At 50.4% G+C, this 15,704-nt stretch overlaps 1 protein-coding gene across 2 annotated transcripts in view; it reads right to left on the reverse strand.

Moving 5' to 3' along the window:
• Window positions 1-15,704, reverse strand: part of MALL (mal, T cell differentiation protein like) — a 29,371-nt gene that overhangs the window by 11,708 nt on the left and 1,959 nt on the right. The gene's annotated exons all lie outside the window — the stretch shown is intronic.

Consider the following 15,704-nt stretch of genomic DNA (forward strand, 5'->3'; position numbering starts at 1 on the left):
AGGAGAGATTTTGAGATGTTTGGGGCTGGCCCTCAAACTGGAAGAATGGTTGATTGTAGTAAGATATTGGGATCAAGCGGATTCCAAGAGCAGCTTTGTTCAGAACCTGTTTCTTTCTTTCTTTCTTTTTTTTTTTTAAACAGAAGCTCATGTCTTTTTTTTTTTTTTTAAGATTTTATTTATTTATTTGTCAGAGAGAGAGTGAGAGCAAGCACAGGCAGACAGAGTGGAAGGCAGAGGCAGAGGGAGAAGCAGGCTCCCCGCGGAGCAAGGAGCCCGATGTGGGAATCGATCCCAGGACGCTGGGATCATGACCCAAGCCGAAGGCAGCTGCTTAACCAACTGAGCCACCCAGGCGCCCCTCTTTCTTTCTTTTTAAAGATTTTATTTATTTATTTGAGAGAGACACACAGTGAGAGAGGGAACACAAGCAGGGGAAGTGGGAGAGGGGGAAGCAGGCTTCCCTCAGATCAGGGAGCCCGATGGGGGGCTCGATCCCAGGACCCTGGGATCATGACCTGAGCTGAAGGCAGACGCTTAATGACTGAGCCACCCAGGCGCCCCTCAGAACCTGTTTCTTATGAACAAACACAGATCAGTTGTCTATACATTGTCCAAAGGCTGACTCAAAATTTGAAGAGATCTGTTCAGGTAGGATGGAGCTTAACATTTGGTTTGGCCACTGATTCTTCCCTGGAGCAATGGCGAACAGCTCCTTGGGTGTGGAGAGCTGGTTAAAGCACTAGGATACAGGAGCGGAGCAGCAGTGTCGAGACAGTGTTCTGGGAGAAATGCTGATTCCAGGGCTGGGGCAGAGAAGTTCAACCCAAGCATCTTACCACACCAGACAGTGAGAGAACTTTTAAAGGTACCCAGGGTTAGGTCAGGAGGATTCAGAAGGCTCTTGCTGACCAAAGATGGGACAATAGAACTTCAAATAAGGAGGACAGCCATGGATCGAAATGTAGCAATGAAGTTGAAATCCATGGGTTGAAAACGATACTTCGAGAAAAGCGCAGTTTGGGTTACTTTTGGGGTGGGGGGATGCTTATTATTTTGGAAGGCAGCTGTGCTCATCATTATACCACCAGCGCTTATTACTATGCAAACTGCTTCACTAGGAAAAGAATCAACATATGGGGTAGGGGTAAGGAGATTCTGAAAGACTTGTGTACCTGGGGCTTCCCCTCAGAGCTGTGCTTTGAGTCCTGTCACTCCCGGACTCTTTGAGAAATCCCTGGGGTCTGGATCCTGCCCCAGAGATTCTGTCTGAGCCGGTGAGAGAGATTGCCTTTTTAAAAGTTCCCCAGAGGGTGCAGTTTGGTCTGAGAACCCCTGGAGCTTGTCTCTTTGTTTCCCATCCTACCCACTGGTTGATGTGGCTGGGCATGCAGTCCCGTTCCTCCCTCTGGGTTCTGATTCCAGCTCTGCCTGCTGGGCAGGTTACTTGACTCATCAGTACCTCCATGTCGCAGTGCACCCAGCAGACGAGGTAGGGATCACTGCTTTCATGTGATTCTTATGAGAACTAGCTAAGTCCTCCTGGCACACAGAGAGTCTGGGGTAACCACTGTTGACCATGTTAGCCATAACCATATGGAACAGTACAGAAGACAGGAGAGAATGTTCCCCAACAAAGACTCAGAGGAGGGAATGTCCAAGGCCCGTCTTCCTGAGGTAAGGGAAGTTCGTTTCTGGGAGAGCTGGGAGACCGATCAGCTGGGTGAGCGAGAGAACATTCAGGGGCTCAGATCCTTCTGAGGGGTTGATGAAAGTTTTGGTCACCTAGAAAGATCTACCTATGTACATGCATGATTTTTATCTACAGATCTGGGGACTCCCAGTCCCTCAAAGCCCCCCGTATAGCTCCCAGGTTGAAATCCATTGCCATCTCCAGGTTAAGTAAGAGTGCCATCAGCTGCTGTATTATTTTGACAGTATCAATCAAAACACAAAACACACATATTGTGTGATCCAATAATTTCACTTTTTGGAATCTGTCCTATAAATAACACACAGGAACAAAATGATAAATGTACAACATCGTTTATTGGAGCCTTGCTGGTTATAGAAAAGATAAGATACATTCTAAATATTCAACCAGAGAGGACCAGTCAAAGCAATTATGTCTGTCCAGTGGAACACTTGGCAGCCTTCAAAAAGAATGAAAAAAAAAAATCCTTGTATACCAAATGGAACAAACTCAAGAACGGTATAAGGCTCAGACCAGTGTGCCCAATGTGCTATGATTTATGTAGATAAAGGAGAAAATGTGTGTGTGTGTGTGCGCGCGCGCGCTTTTGTTTACAGATGCACAATTTCCAGATTGACACCCAATAAACCAATCATGTCCCAGGCTCCCGGGAGAACTGCTCGACGGGGTTTTGAGTGTTTAAATGAATCAACCCCCCTCCCCCCCCAGTGTTTACATCTACGAAGATAGAAGATGCTGTGCTGGATGTTGGAGGCTGGCTTCAAAGGTCAGGACTTTTTAATGGGAGAGTCAGGAGAACCACTGGTTCTTTGGGGAGGATGGCTCTGTCCACCCGGACGGAGCAGCTGGGAGCTGAGGCCTCCGATGTTCAGGGCAGAGGTATGTCATGCCCTGAGAGGTTCTAGAGAAAGACGCTGCCCTCGACATGACCCCATGTGAAAGCCAAGCAAGGTCAAAAGGAGGCCTGGTCTCTGATGGGCACAGCCCAGGCTCCTGGCTGGGGCAGGGCGGTGTGGGCTCAGGCGGAGCAGGTCAGGGGCTGGGAGCCTGGGAGGAGCACCAGGGCGATACCCCAGTGGCAGGTTTTTCTGCATAGCTGGGCAGTATCTCAGCATGGCGGAGTTCCCCACCAGCGCCGCTGTCCTCTTCTTGCCACCTGTCTTCCCTGGAACTTGGAGGAATGCCAGGCTCTCTCACAAAGCCTCAGAAACTTCTGGCTGGGAGGGAAAGGCCCAAATCGGGACGGTGAGGTCTAGGAGGTCCGAGGTATCAAGCGATGTTCTGGCCTTGCCCATGGTGGGACTCCCTGAAGACTCCCTTGGGATGAAGGACTCCATAGTGCCTTACACTCAGGAACCCTTGGCTCATGAGGTATAAGTACAGTGTCTCTTGGCCATCGTAGACCTCTCTTTTAGAAAATTGTATAAAATACGCAGAACGAGCTTTACCATCTTAACCATTTTTTTTTTTTTGGTCATCTTAACCATGTTTAAGTGTATAGTTCAATGGTATTGATTCCCAGGATTGTGCGGCTGTCACCACCATTCATGTCCAGAATGCTTTCCATCTTGCACAACTGAAAACTGCGCCCATCGCACATTCGCTCGCCACGTCTCCCCTTTCCCCCAGTCCCTGTCTTTCTTATTTATTTATTTATGTATTTATGTATTATTTAGTTTTTTGTAAGTAGGTTCCTCAAAGCATGGAGCCCAAAGTGGGGCTCCATCTCATATCCCTGAGATCAACACCTAAGCTAATACCAGGAGTCAGATGCTTCACTGATGGCGTCATCCACGTGCTCCCCTGTCCCAATCTTTGGTCTCTGTGAATTTGTTCGCTCTAAGTAGATCCCGTGAGTGGAACCGTATAGGATTTGTCTTCTTGAGACTGGCTCATTTCACTGAACAGAATATCCTCAAGGTTCATTCATGTTGCGGTCTGTGTCAGACTTTCCTTCCTTTTAAAAGACTGAATGATGTTCCTTTACGTGAATATACCACATATCTGTTTTGCTTAGCCATTCATCCATTGATGGATGCATGGGCTGCTTCCACTTTTTGGCTGTTGTGAATAGTGCTGCTAAGAACTTGAAGGTTACGGTACGGTATAGTGATGAACATAGCATAATAATAATAATAATGATAATAAGTAATGAAAAAATAAAAGGGAAACACAAGACAAAACCCATCCTGGGACTGTGCTTTGGACCCCACAAAATACACCTTCAAACAGATACCCCCCCTTGTTTGTGCCACTGTGGCTGGAGACAGAGTCCCTTGGGAGTGTGACATCATCACTCAAAATGCCTCAACCCCACGGCGGTTTTAATGACTCCAACATGGCAGTTTTAATGACTCCAACCAAAACCATATGGCAGGAGGTAGAGCTGTTACTAGTTGTCAATGGGAAGATTGTAAATTGGTTGTAAAAATAATTGTAACAGTAAAGGAATTTTCTGTTATGTTACCTTCCCTCTTAAGCCCTGTGTTTAGGCATACATATTTTCTATAAAGGTATAAAGCATGATGAACATAAGTTTTGTATTCTACTTTTAATATTTTGTATTTTGCTACAGGGCTTCATAATAAAACTGATTCTTGTTACTCAAGATAGTTCTACAGAGTTGGCCTGAACACTGAATCCATGAACACCAGACCCTTGCTCCCAAGGTAAAAAGGAATTAAGGTTCCTGCAAACCTTTGGCCACAGTATTTTCAACAACTGATTAACACATACCTTTATTTTAGGTGTGTTTCTGTTTAAAGACACCTCATTTAATATATAGTGTTGATTCACTAACCCCGGATTCTTGGCCAACAGCACTATACACTCAACGAACGTGTGTTTTCGCTGAAAGACAAATAAATCACAACCTTCCCAAGCTGAAACACTAGGTCTAACTTCAGCACTAACTTAGGAGCTATTTTAAACAGCAAAATCACCAACAAAAAGCCCCAAAATATGAAAGACGTGGCAGCAGATAAACTTTGAAAAGGACACTTGTTTGCAGTGTGAGAGCAGAAACAGTGAGAGAGTCAACTGGTTCGGCTTCAAGTGGGAGCACGCACATCAGACAACCCAGACTTCTTGCTGCTCTGCACACAAAAGCACAGTGAGTACTGATTTGCGGGTTGCAAAGAAATTTTAGTGACTAGGTAGATTTGCAAATAGAGAATCTGTGAGTAATGAGGATTGACTGTACATTTTTCTTTTAGAGAGAGAAAGCACGAGTTGGGGTGGAGGGGCAGAGAGAGAGAGAATCTCAAGCAGACCCCCCACTGGTCACAGACCCTGACTTAGGGCTCGGTCCCAGGACCCTAAGATCACGACCTGAGCTGAAATCAGGAGTTGGACGCTTAACTGACTGAGCCACCCAGGCGCCCCAAGGATTGATTGCACTTTCCAAGCCACAGTTACATTCCATCAAGTCAGTAAACATCATGTACCCCGTTAGGCCCCTGTCTCTAGCTTTCCCCAACATAGACAATGCCCCAGTGAATAATGTTGCAGAGATGGTTATCTCCATTTAAATTGTGTCCTCAAACTCCCCAACTGGGCTTACTGGTAGGAAATATGGGAAGGAATGGGGTGTAGGTGGTGACTTTCTGACATTCACTAGGCTTATTACTTGCCCTGGCTGGACACTTGTGTGACTTCATCCAGCTCTTCCAGGGGGACGCCTTTGGGGGACCCCTGGGAAAGGGATCTTTCTGCCTCAGGAGACCCAGATGAGATAGTCCCCATTCTTACTCTGGCCATTGCTGTGCCTGGTAGTAGGCCTGGAACTATGAAATGGGAGAGGAGAGAGGCGGCGAGAAAAAGCCTGGGTCCCGGGGACACAGCTCTGCCACGGAAAAATCCGTGCTGAGGTACAGCTGGCGGGCTCTGACTTCCTAGCACGTGACATAGTCCCCCTCCCTTCTGTCCAAGCCAGCTGGAGCCAGTGACAGCCCTTGTCACAGCACTGCCAGGGACCAGCTGGGACCCAGAACCCCACCCCTCTTCGAACACCTCGCTGGCTCCCGGTGCCCCTCAGACCAAACTCTGGGCCGTGGCCCTGCAAGCCCAGCCTGCCTCACCCTCTCCTTCTGGGCAGGTCTTCCTGAGCCTCGGTTGGCATCCCCAGCCCTGGGGCTTCCCAGCGTGGGCTGAGATTCACTCGTGGGTGGTGAAATCCATTTAGTTAGCAACAGCATTAAAAGATTAAGTAGACTAGATTAGCAAACTGGAGTACATTGCCCATGGGAAAGGCAAACAGTGTCCTGAATCTGTTGTTTCAACACACACACACACACACACACACACACACACACACACACACGTGAGTACCGGGTTGCCATGAAAATCTCTCTTCTGTGGGCCACAGTCGGTGTGTGGAGACCTTTGCTCCAGAACGCCTTGCTTCCTCTAGTCAAGGGCCTCTGCCTGTGCTAGTGTGCACCCCCGTCCCCGTCCTTTCCTCCATGGCTCTGTCCCTGGGGCTGAAGACAGCCTGGCTGCTGCAGCAGGAGCCACCCAGGGACCTGAGGCCACAGTGGGGCCTGTGTGGGGAATGGGCAGTGGGCAGTGGGAGCCTGGGACAGGAAGGGAGCAGAAACGCTGCTGACAGCACAGGGACAGGGACATGAAGTGTCCCATATCTGCAGTGACAGAAACTCAGTGTGGAGGAGCTGGGGCCCTCACAGCTGGGTGGTGCTGGCCTCCTCTAGGGCGCCTCGGGAGCCAGGCCCTCCTGGGCCCCTTGACCGGCGGCGGGCCTCGGTGCGGTCAGCTTGGAGACCCTAGCGCCCACGCGGGTGCTGTCCACAGCCCACGAAGTGGCTCCCAGGACTGAACCTGGGGCCTGGCAGCCTGTGAAGCTTCTGGACAAGAATCCTTCCCTCCTTCGTACAGGGAAGGAAACCTGTTCTGAGAGGCCAAGGGACCTACCCAGTTACCCGTGGGAGCGCGCCAGGCCTGGACTGGACTCCTGTACCCGTACACATCTAGCATTGTATGGGAGTTCAATGCTCCCTAATTTCACCTAGGACACTTCCAAACACTGAGTCACTACATCCTGATTCAGAATGAGAATTTTCTCTGTGGCTTTAAGGTTAGCAGGAAATTGTGGCCCAGGCCCCCTGGCCTCCGGTGAGGGCCCGTGTCTTATCCGGTCCACTCCAGGAACAATAGTGCTGGCCAGAGCTCCATCCACCATCGCTCCTGGCAGAAGGAGACCTATAAGGAGCCCTTGGTACCTATAAGTGCTCTCAGGACGGGGCTGGCCGCAGGCCAGGGAAAGGCTGTGCCTACCTTGGGGTTTGTGCTTGGGAGAGGCAGGATGCCAAGGCCCAGGAGGGGCTGGTGAGTCAGCGGGGCCTCCTCTGCCTTCCTCCCCTCCCTCCTGGCTTCCTCCCCCAGGACCGCGCCCACCCATTTAGACCTCAGTACCCCCACGGACCCAGCTTTTTATTGACTGAGCAGTACAGATTTACAGAAAGCATGATAATAAAAACATTCTTATCCATCCAAAGTCTAAAGAGCTTTTTCCTTCTTATCTCTTAAGACAAAACAAAACAAAACTAAGACTTTTTAGGGCAAAAATGTTTCTACTTTTTTTTTTTTTTTAACTTGTGTACCTTCAACAAGTTAGAAAGTAGAGATAAAAGATGAAAAAGCAGATAAATGCATCCCACTCCCCAGTCCCCATGGTGGCCTGGTGGACAGGCTCCCTCCCACCATGGTCTCTTTCTCCTTGGTTTCCATGATGGTTATTAACCTCGTGTTCCTTCACATGTTTCCAGAAGGTTGCTGGATGAACCCAAGAGTTGGGCTCAGGGGAGGTCCCCCACCTCCTGCTTCCCTCAGGAACCCACAGACATTTGGCGACCAATGGCTATGATCCTGAACTTTGTCAGGCACTGAGGACCCAAGGAGATGACCATTCATTCATCTAGTCCTCACTGACTCCTGCTCAGCTCCTCCTCCCCCACTTGTCTATGACCAGACCTTTCAGGGCAGGACGTAGACCAGGATCACCTCCTCCAGGAAGCCATTCTTGACTGCGAAGTCCCCAGTGCACCTCTTGCTGACCTCCCTCATGGTTACTGTCTTTCTCCTCTACCTTCTCCCCAGGCCCCAAGCTCCTGGATGGACTCTGCCCTGTGGATTTTGTGTCCCCTGTGTAGGGCACAGAGCCTGGCACAGAGTGGGTGGTCTGTACATGCTGCTGGCTTGAGGCGGCGGTGGGAGGTGGGCTGCTGGACCCTCCACTCCCTAGCCGCTCAGTCTCGTCTGTCTGGGCCTGATTCCCATGCAGGTGGCACCAGCTGACTACTTCAGGGCCTGCCACTGTGTCTCAACCACAGACGGGCATTTTCTGCCAGGAGCCGGGACAGAATGGAGACAAACACTCATTTGTTTCATCCCCTCCCATTTCCTGCTCCATTACCTCACAGGCTCGAGAAATTCTCCAGATTGGCTGCATCTTCCCTCAGAGAGGGGAGAGGATTCCCTGGGAGGTTTTCCTACCCCTTTGCCTTCTCCCCTGGCGTGTAGGAAGGACTAGGCAAACACGTGCTGTCAGTGAGGGTGGTGTTCCACTAGGCACACCCCCCCCCATCCATCCAGCATCCGCTGGGCCAAGAGAGGGTACAGATGGGCATGGTGGGTGGGGGCGGGGACTGTGAGCAGCACAGAAGCAGAAAAGCAAAGCTCAGAGAATCCCTCTGGGGAGAGGAAGCTGAGGCGGGCTTCCTTGATATAGGTCAGAAGACTCTGGATTCCCAAATCTAGGGTATCTGGGCCCACTCTCCGACCCACGTGGAACCTTCTAGGTATAGCTTGAGGCAGGAGAGTGGGCCCAAGAAGCCTTAAGAAGCTGTGCTGCCTCGGTATAGGGCCAGGCCCTGTGTGAGCCCCAAGCAGACATTTACTGAGATGGGGGAGATCTGACCTAGTGGTGACATCTGAGGGGCAGGGCTGGCTGGCAGGGGTGGGAGGATGCAGGGGAGGGGCTAGGAGAGAAGAGAGGGGTAAAGGCCAGGGAACCTGGGTGTGGCTCCTCCACCCCTCCCTATTCTGGCCTGCTTCCTGCTACTTGCCAATCTGGACAACACTCCAGAAACTTCTCCTGCCTCCCACAGATCTGCCTTACCCCAGGGGAAAGTCCTCTAGGCAAAAGCTCCTAGAAGGGCACTGGCAGCAGGCGAGGCACTTCTTACTGGTGAGACTGCTGATCTGGGGCTCCCTGCATTCCAGCAAGTCAGAATGTGCCAGGCCCCTCCCTGCTACCCAGGGAGGCCCTGGGTTATTTCCTTTGGAGCACCTGTTAAGTGAAATCTTCCCGGTGGGCCGACCTGCCAGCCGTAGCTGGGTGTCTGCCTTCTCAGAACTGACAGAGTCCGCTAGTTCAGAGAAAGCTGTGCATGGTTTGGCCATAGTCAGGGGAAGGAAAGGACCAGAAGTCCAGACTCAGGCAGAGGGGAATGTGCAGATGGGGATGGTGCCAGTTCGTTCCCAGGGTCTCGCGGCTCCAGCCCACCCTTCCGTGGTCTGCTCTGTGACAGGGACAGGAACTCTGTAAGCCCCAATGCTCAGCTCCCTTAGAAGTTGGATTTTTGCTAGCATCTGGCAAAGGGGCGGGGGCCTGGAAGGGACCTGGAATGGGAGGAGAGGGATGGGTACTTCCTTCCTGTTCCTGGTCCAGGTCTTGCTATCACTCCAGCAGCAGCACTTGGATCCAACCCCAAGGTCCCTGTCTCCCTCCTCTGCCGTGCCCACTCCGTCACAGCACCCCCCACTCAGAGGCCAGAGAAGCAGCAGGAGGGTCTTACTCTGGAGGCCCGAGCACTGGTCCCCCTCCCTAGACTCCAAACACTTCATGTGTTTCTTCTCTGGCTTTAGCATCTCTTTTCTGCTCGTTTGGCTTCTCAACGGTGGCAGAAACATTTCCCTGTATTGAATCTCCTCTGTGCGCAGCACCCATGGCGGCCTCTGTCTCCTCCCGTGCCCTGACAGTGCCCTGACAGCGCAGCTCCATTCGCGAGTCTCCTGGGCTAGTCTCCCTCCGCCCCATGAGTCATCATGGTAGGGGTGGTGTCTGCCTTTGTCTTTATATCCCCATGCTTGGCACCGAGTAGGTGCTCAGTAAGTACTTGCTGAGGGAATACATAGGATTAAACATGGCCGTCTCCTCTTTCCTCACAGCCGGATTTCTTCTATCTGTGATCCTCCTGGTCAGAGGAAGTGCTTGTCTGAACCAGCACACATCTAATCCCCCAATCCAAACCGTTGAAGAAGACCAAGACTCCGCCTTGAGTAAGCTTAACCTGACAACTCCCAAGCTCTCAGAGCCTTCAACAGTTGGGGCTTTGCGCCCTGGCTTTTCACTCTTTACTATCTCGGGGTGTTCGCCGCATGTTCAGACGCCGCTTCCTTAAGACGGGGCTCCTGATTTACCTCATCCCCCTTCTTAAGACCTTCATGCTCCTGTGGCCCCTGAGAGCAGAGCACAGGTTCGCATCTCAGTGAACACCTGTTGGCTCACAGTTGGAAGTTGCTCACAGGAGACCCACACTTTCTACGGAAAGGTCCAGACGACCAACAACAATAAAAATCGCAGGCTCATATTTCTAGAGCGGTTGGACATGCTGTGGTGGCCTGGGAATGTCCCTATTGAACCTCCAGAGCTGTCTAATGAGATCTTTACTGCTACTCTTTCCGTCACTGAGGCTCAGAATGGTTAAGGAATCTCCCCAGCTTCTCACAGTGACGAAGCAGCACAGCCAGGCTCTTGGCCCGGCACTGACTGATTCTGTTACTGAACCTGAGCACACTGGCGTCCCTGAGAGTAAGGCTGGGGCTGGTGCAGGGCGGTCAGCGTGGGTCCAGGCAACATAGGGACGTTGACATCGACTTCTTTCTACATTGCCCCTCCAGTCCTTACCTCCCAGGGCCTCGCTTCTCCCCCGCCTCGTGCTCTGCAATCTCTCTTTCTTTTTTTAAAAAGATTTTATTTATTTATTTGACACACACACAGAGAGATCACAAGTAGACAGAGAGAGAGGGGGAAGCAGGCTTCCCACCAAGCAGAGAGCCTGACGTGGGGCTCGATTCCAGGACCCTGAGATCATGACCTGAGCCGAAGGCAGAGGCTTAACCCACTGAGCCACCCAGGCGCCCCAACGCTCTGCAATCTTTCCTCCCTGTCCCCTGTTTTCTCGTCCAGGAGGCATCCTGGGAGCATGGTGGTGGGAACCGGTGGCACCCTGAGCCTGGAGATGGCTAGCTCCCTTGTCCTGCAGGAGCAGGGGTGGGTGGTTAAGTTGGATAGTGGTGAGGTGGGGTGTGAAGGGAGGGACAAGAGCAACAAAGATGAAGTGAAACGGGTAAACTGAATTAACTTTTGGGTAAGCCCTCCCCACAGCATGGAGCGCTGGAAAGCACTGATCGCAGGGGAAAGGATTTCTCCTTTTGGAAACTCAATGCACGGGACTGATATGAGAGGGGAGGGTGTCTACCCTCAGCCCCCACGATAACTTCAGCCGGCACGGGTGACCAGAGACAGGACTGGGGTGTCAGGAAGTTTTCAGATAGGCTTTTATTTATTTATTTATTTATTTATTTATTTATTTTACAGGGTGGGGAGGGGCAGAGGGAGAGGAAGAGAAAGAATCCCAAGTAGACTCCCCGCTAAGCTAAGCCGAGAGCCCCATGGGGGGCTAGATCCCATGATCCTGAGATCCTGACCTGAGCTGAAATCAAGAGTCAGATACTTAACCAACTGAGCCCCACAGATGCCTCTCAGACCGGCTTTTACATATAAACAGAGCAGAAGTAGAAGCAGGCTAAAAATAAGGTGAAGCTGGGGATTTAAGTAAAATATAAAGGTGAACTTCCCCAGCTCAAGGATTCTGGAATGAGCTTCTAGGGGAATCAGAGAATTTCCCTCTGCCCACCGAGCCAGCGAGTTAAGAAGCTGAGAACATTAAACACCAGTGTGTCTGAATTGTTTTGCCTTTTACTGGCTGACTCTAGAAATCTTCTCAGCTGTTTCTTTTTAAATAAACATCGAATCAATTACGTTAACTAATGAAGAGGTTAAAGTCAAAAAACATCTTGGGGCGCCTGGGTGGCTCAGTGGGTTGGGCCACTACCTTCGGCTCAGGTCATGATCTCAGGGTCCTGGGATCGAGTCCCGCATCGGGCTCTCTGCTCAGCGGGGAGCCTGCTTCCTCCTCTCTCTCTCTGCCTACTTGTAATCTCTATCTGTCAAATAAATAAATAAAATCTTAAAAAAAAAAAAATCTTGGACTCTGATTCATATAGCACTCCCCAGGTCACAGTCGCCTGGGTCAGCTCTCGGCATTGCCCGTCCACTTATAAAAAAGCTGATGAGTCAGCTCACAGCACACAGGCTATCTCCATCCCTCAGCCACCTGCACACTGTGTGCTCTGAAGAGTGGGCGCCGCCGGTGGGGGGAGGGGGTGCGGTGTTGTGACTCACCTGGTCCCCAGCCCCGCCCAGCACTAGCACCAGCAGGCTCTCACACTCTCCGAATAAAAGACAGACGGAACACACCATGTCCATTCTCACCTTAAAATGCACTGTTCCACACCTGAAGATTACGTTTTGAAATCCATATCATTTTCAAGTGAGAAATCTGAACTCAACAGTAAACCGAACAAAATAAGAATTTTAGTGTTAAAATCTCAGTCTCCTCCACTGCTGGTAGGAAAGTAAAATGGTGCTGGCATTCTGCAAAACAGTTTGTCAGTTTCTTAATAAAACGAGAGCATACACTTATTGTGTGCAACCCAACAATCTTTCCCGGAGGGGTGAAAGCAAGACCCACACTAATGTATGTGAATGTTCATAGAGTTAGATTTAGAAGAGTTAAAAACTGCAAGCAACCATGGTGTGTCTCAACGGGTCCATGGTGAAATCAACAATGGTATGTCCATGCCATGGAATACTATGCAGCCATCGAAGGAACTACGGACACACACAACTTGGGCAGACGTCCAAGGGTGTTATGCTGTGGGCAAGAGGCCAGTCTCAAAAGGCCACATACTCTGTGACACCATTTATTTATATAACTTTTTTAAAAAAAGATCTATTTATTTTAGAGAGAGAGAAAGAGAGCAAGCATGAGCATGGGGAGGGGCAGAGGGAGAGAGGATCTCAGGCAGACTTTGAATTGAGTGTGGAACCCAACACGGGGCTTGATCTCAGCACGCTGAGATCACGACTTGAACCGAAACCAAGAGTCAGACGCTTAACCGACTGAGCCCCCCAGGCACCCCTGTTTATATAAATTTTTCTTGAAATAACAAAATTATAGAGATGAAATTAGTGGTTTCCAGGGGTTCTGGAGGGGATGAGGGAAGACTGGGTGAGGGTTGGGTGACTGTAAAAAGGAAGCGGGAGGAAGATCTCTGTGGTGACGGAATAGTTCTCTTGATCGTGGTGGTGGTGTGAGAAGATTGCACAGACAGGTGGACATACCCGACCAACGTGGGTTACTTGGTTGTGATGGGACAAGCATTACGAAACCATTGGGGGAAGGGGGGGGAAAGCTATGGGAGACCTCTCGGAACTATATTCGCAACTGCCTATGAATCTCTAATTACCCCAAAATAAATGTTTAAAACGTGCATGTTAACACTAAAGAGTCTAAAATAAAGCAACTTTGGCAAAGATCTGAACGAGCAGGCTCTGGGGGCAGAGCCGGTAGGGAACATGCAGACCCTCTTGCCACCCTAGTTTGTCACTGTCGTTACTGCAAAAGAGCCTGAGCCGACCCCCTGCTGCTCTCCAGACCTCACAGTGGGGGCTCAGTGAGCAGGGGCTGGAGGGAAGGACAAGAGTCTGCAGACACCACCAGTGTCCACCCTGGGCCACCTCCGTCACAGACTACATCTGAATCCAGGAATGGATTTCACTTGCTCATTGCCGCTTTTCCCTGGCCTGAGCTCCTGGTTTTAGGATCCACTCTCTAGACTCATGTCCTTAGAAAAACATATGGCTGCCTAGGATGCCTCAGGCCCCAGGACTGAGAATCTGCTGGGACCCCAAGGCCTAGTGCTCCGTGGTCAGCCCCAGTGTGCAGTAGCGGGCAGTGTGGCCAGGTGACCAGGGACAGAGAGGTTCCTGGTAGGCTGATTCTCACCCTCCTCTCCAGCCCAGCGTATCTTCTGCTCCGTGGGATCAGAATCAACCAGCCAACTTGATATTCTCCCTCCTTTCCTGTTTACCTCTCATCCCTGGCCCCAGATACAAGGCAGACATACTTGAGTCTACAGTCTGTGCTAGGAACACTCGCTTAAGAAAAAGATGATGCCAAATAGCATGTACAGAATAACTCCATAAAATACAAACGTATGTGTGTATATGCACATGAATATGGATTATATTATTATCCATAGGTATAGATTATACTTACTTCTATATATATTTTCTAAATATTCCACAATGAATAAGGATCACTTGTGAATTAAAACTAAAATCGTAGGGGCACCAGGGGGGTGCAGCCGGTTAAGGGTCACAATCTTGATTTCGGCTTAGGTCGTGATATCAAGGTCCTACAATCGAGCACCTTGTCAGCCTCCCTACTCAGCGTGTGGTCTACTTGAGATTCTCTCTCCCTCTCCCTCTGCCCCTCCCACTCATGCTCTCTCTTTCAAAATAAGTAAGTAAATAAATAAATCTTTTTTAAAAACCCCTAAAATTGTAAATAAGGAAACATCAGACAGGGCCAAATGAAAGGATATTTGCGAAATAACTGATCTCTATTCTTCAAAAGTGTGAAGATACAGACTAAAGGAGACGGAGGATGTAAGACTCCCAAATGCAATGCTGAATCCTGGACTGGTAACTGGACCAGAAAATTGACATGAGGGGCACCTGGGTGGCTCAGTGGGTTAAAGCCTCTGCCTTCGGCTCAGGTCATGATCCCAGGGTCCTGGGATCGAGCCCCACATTGGCTCTCTGCTCAGCAGGGAGCTTGTTTGTGCCTCTCTCTCTGCTTGCCTCTCTGCTTACTTGTGATCTCTCTCTCTCTGTCAAGAAGATAGATAAATAAAATCTTAAAAAAAAAAAAGAAAAAGAAAAATGACATGGGGGGAGGCAATCAGCACAATTTGAATGAAGTTTATTAGAGCAGCTGATCAATGAAAGTATCCGTGCTGATTTCCTGATTTTGATAGTTGCATTGCCCAAGATGTGGCCTTTAAGGGAAGCTGAGTAAAGAGTGTATAGGAACACTCTGTCCTATTCACACAGCTCTGCTATAAATCTAAAATTACCTCCAAAGAAAAATAAATGAGTACAACTGAGCCAGTGACAACGTCCCACCTCCTAGATACTTAAGGCTCCAGAGCATCGGCCTTCGCACATAGAGCCCAACCTCGTGGGGCCAGGTGCAGGCGATGGGCCCATCACGACAAGGTTATCCTGGGTGTTTCTGGGTTCTGTAAGCCCCTTCCCTCCAAGCTCCTGCCTGCTGGGCTCTCCTGGACTCCCGGCCTTCCCTGTTCTTGGCCCCCGACCTGGAAATGCAGCCTGTCCTTTGAGGTCCAGCACCAAAATCGGCCCCTCCATGGTAGGTCTGGACCCCTCCCTGACTTGACAAGGTCAGATTGTCTCTCCTTGCTGATGCCACAGCCCAGGACAGTCACTGCCTCAAACACAGTCTGACTGTGGAGGAGTCCTCAGGAAACCTGGGAGGGCAGGGTCCTTCACCAGGGGCTTGCAAGATTGGCATAAAGCCTGTGCTCAGTATGCAGTGGTGGCGTGAACCGCAATCCTGGAGATTCATGTGGTTATTCTGAGGTGAGGGACACGCCCGGGTCCGGGCACAGAGAACTCGCGAGAGCACTCAGATGTCATCAGCCTGGCGGGATGCCTGTGCTCATGCCCTCCCCCACTCCTCCCTGCCCTTGGGGGGGGGCAGGCTTGGCAGAAACCTGCCTCTTGGGTGGGGTTTTAGCCAGAGCCACCCAAATGCTG

This window comes from Mustela nigripes, chromosome 7, assembly GCF_022355385.1.
Source record: "Mustela nigripes isolate SB6536 chromosome 7, MUSNIG.SB6536, whole genome shotgun sequence".
NCBI lineage: Eukaryota > Metazoa > Chordata > Mammalia > Carnivora > Mustelidae > Mustela > Mustela nigripes.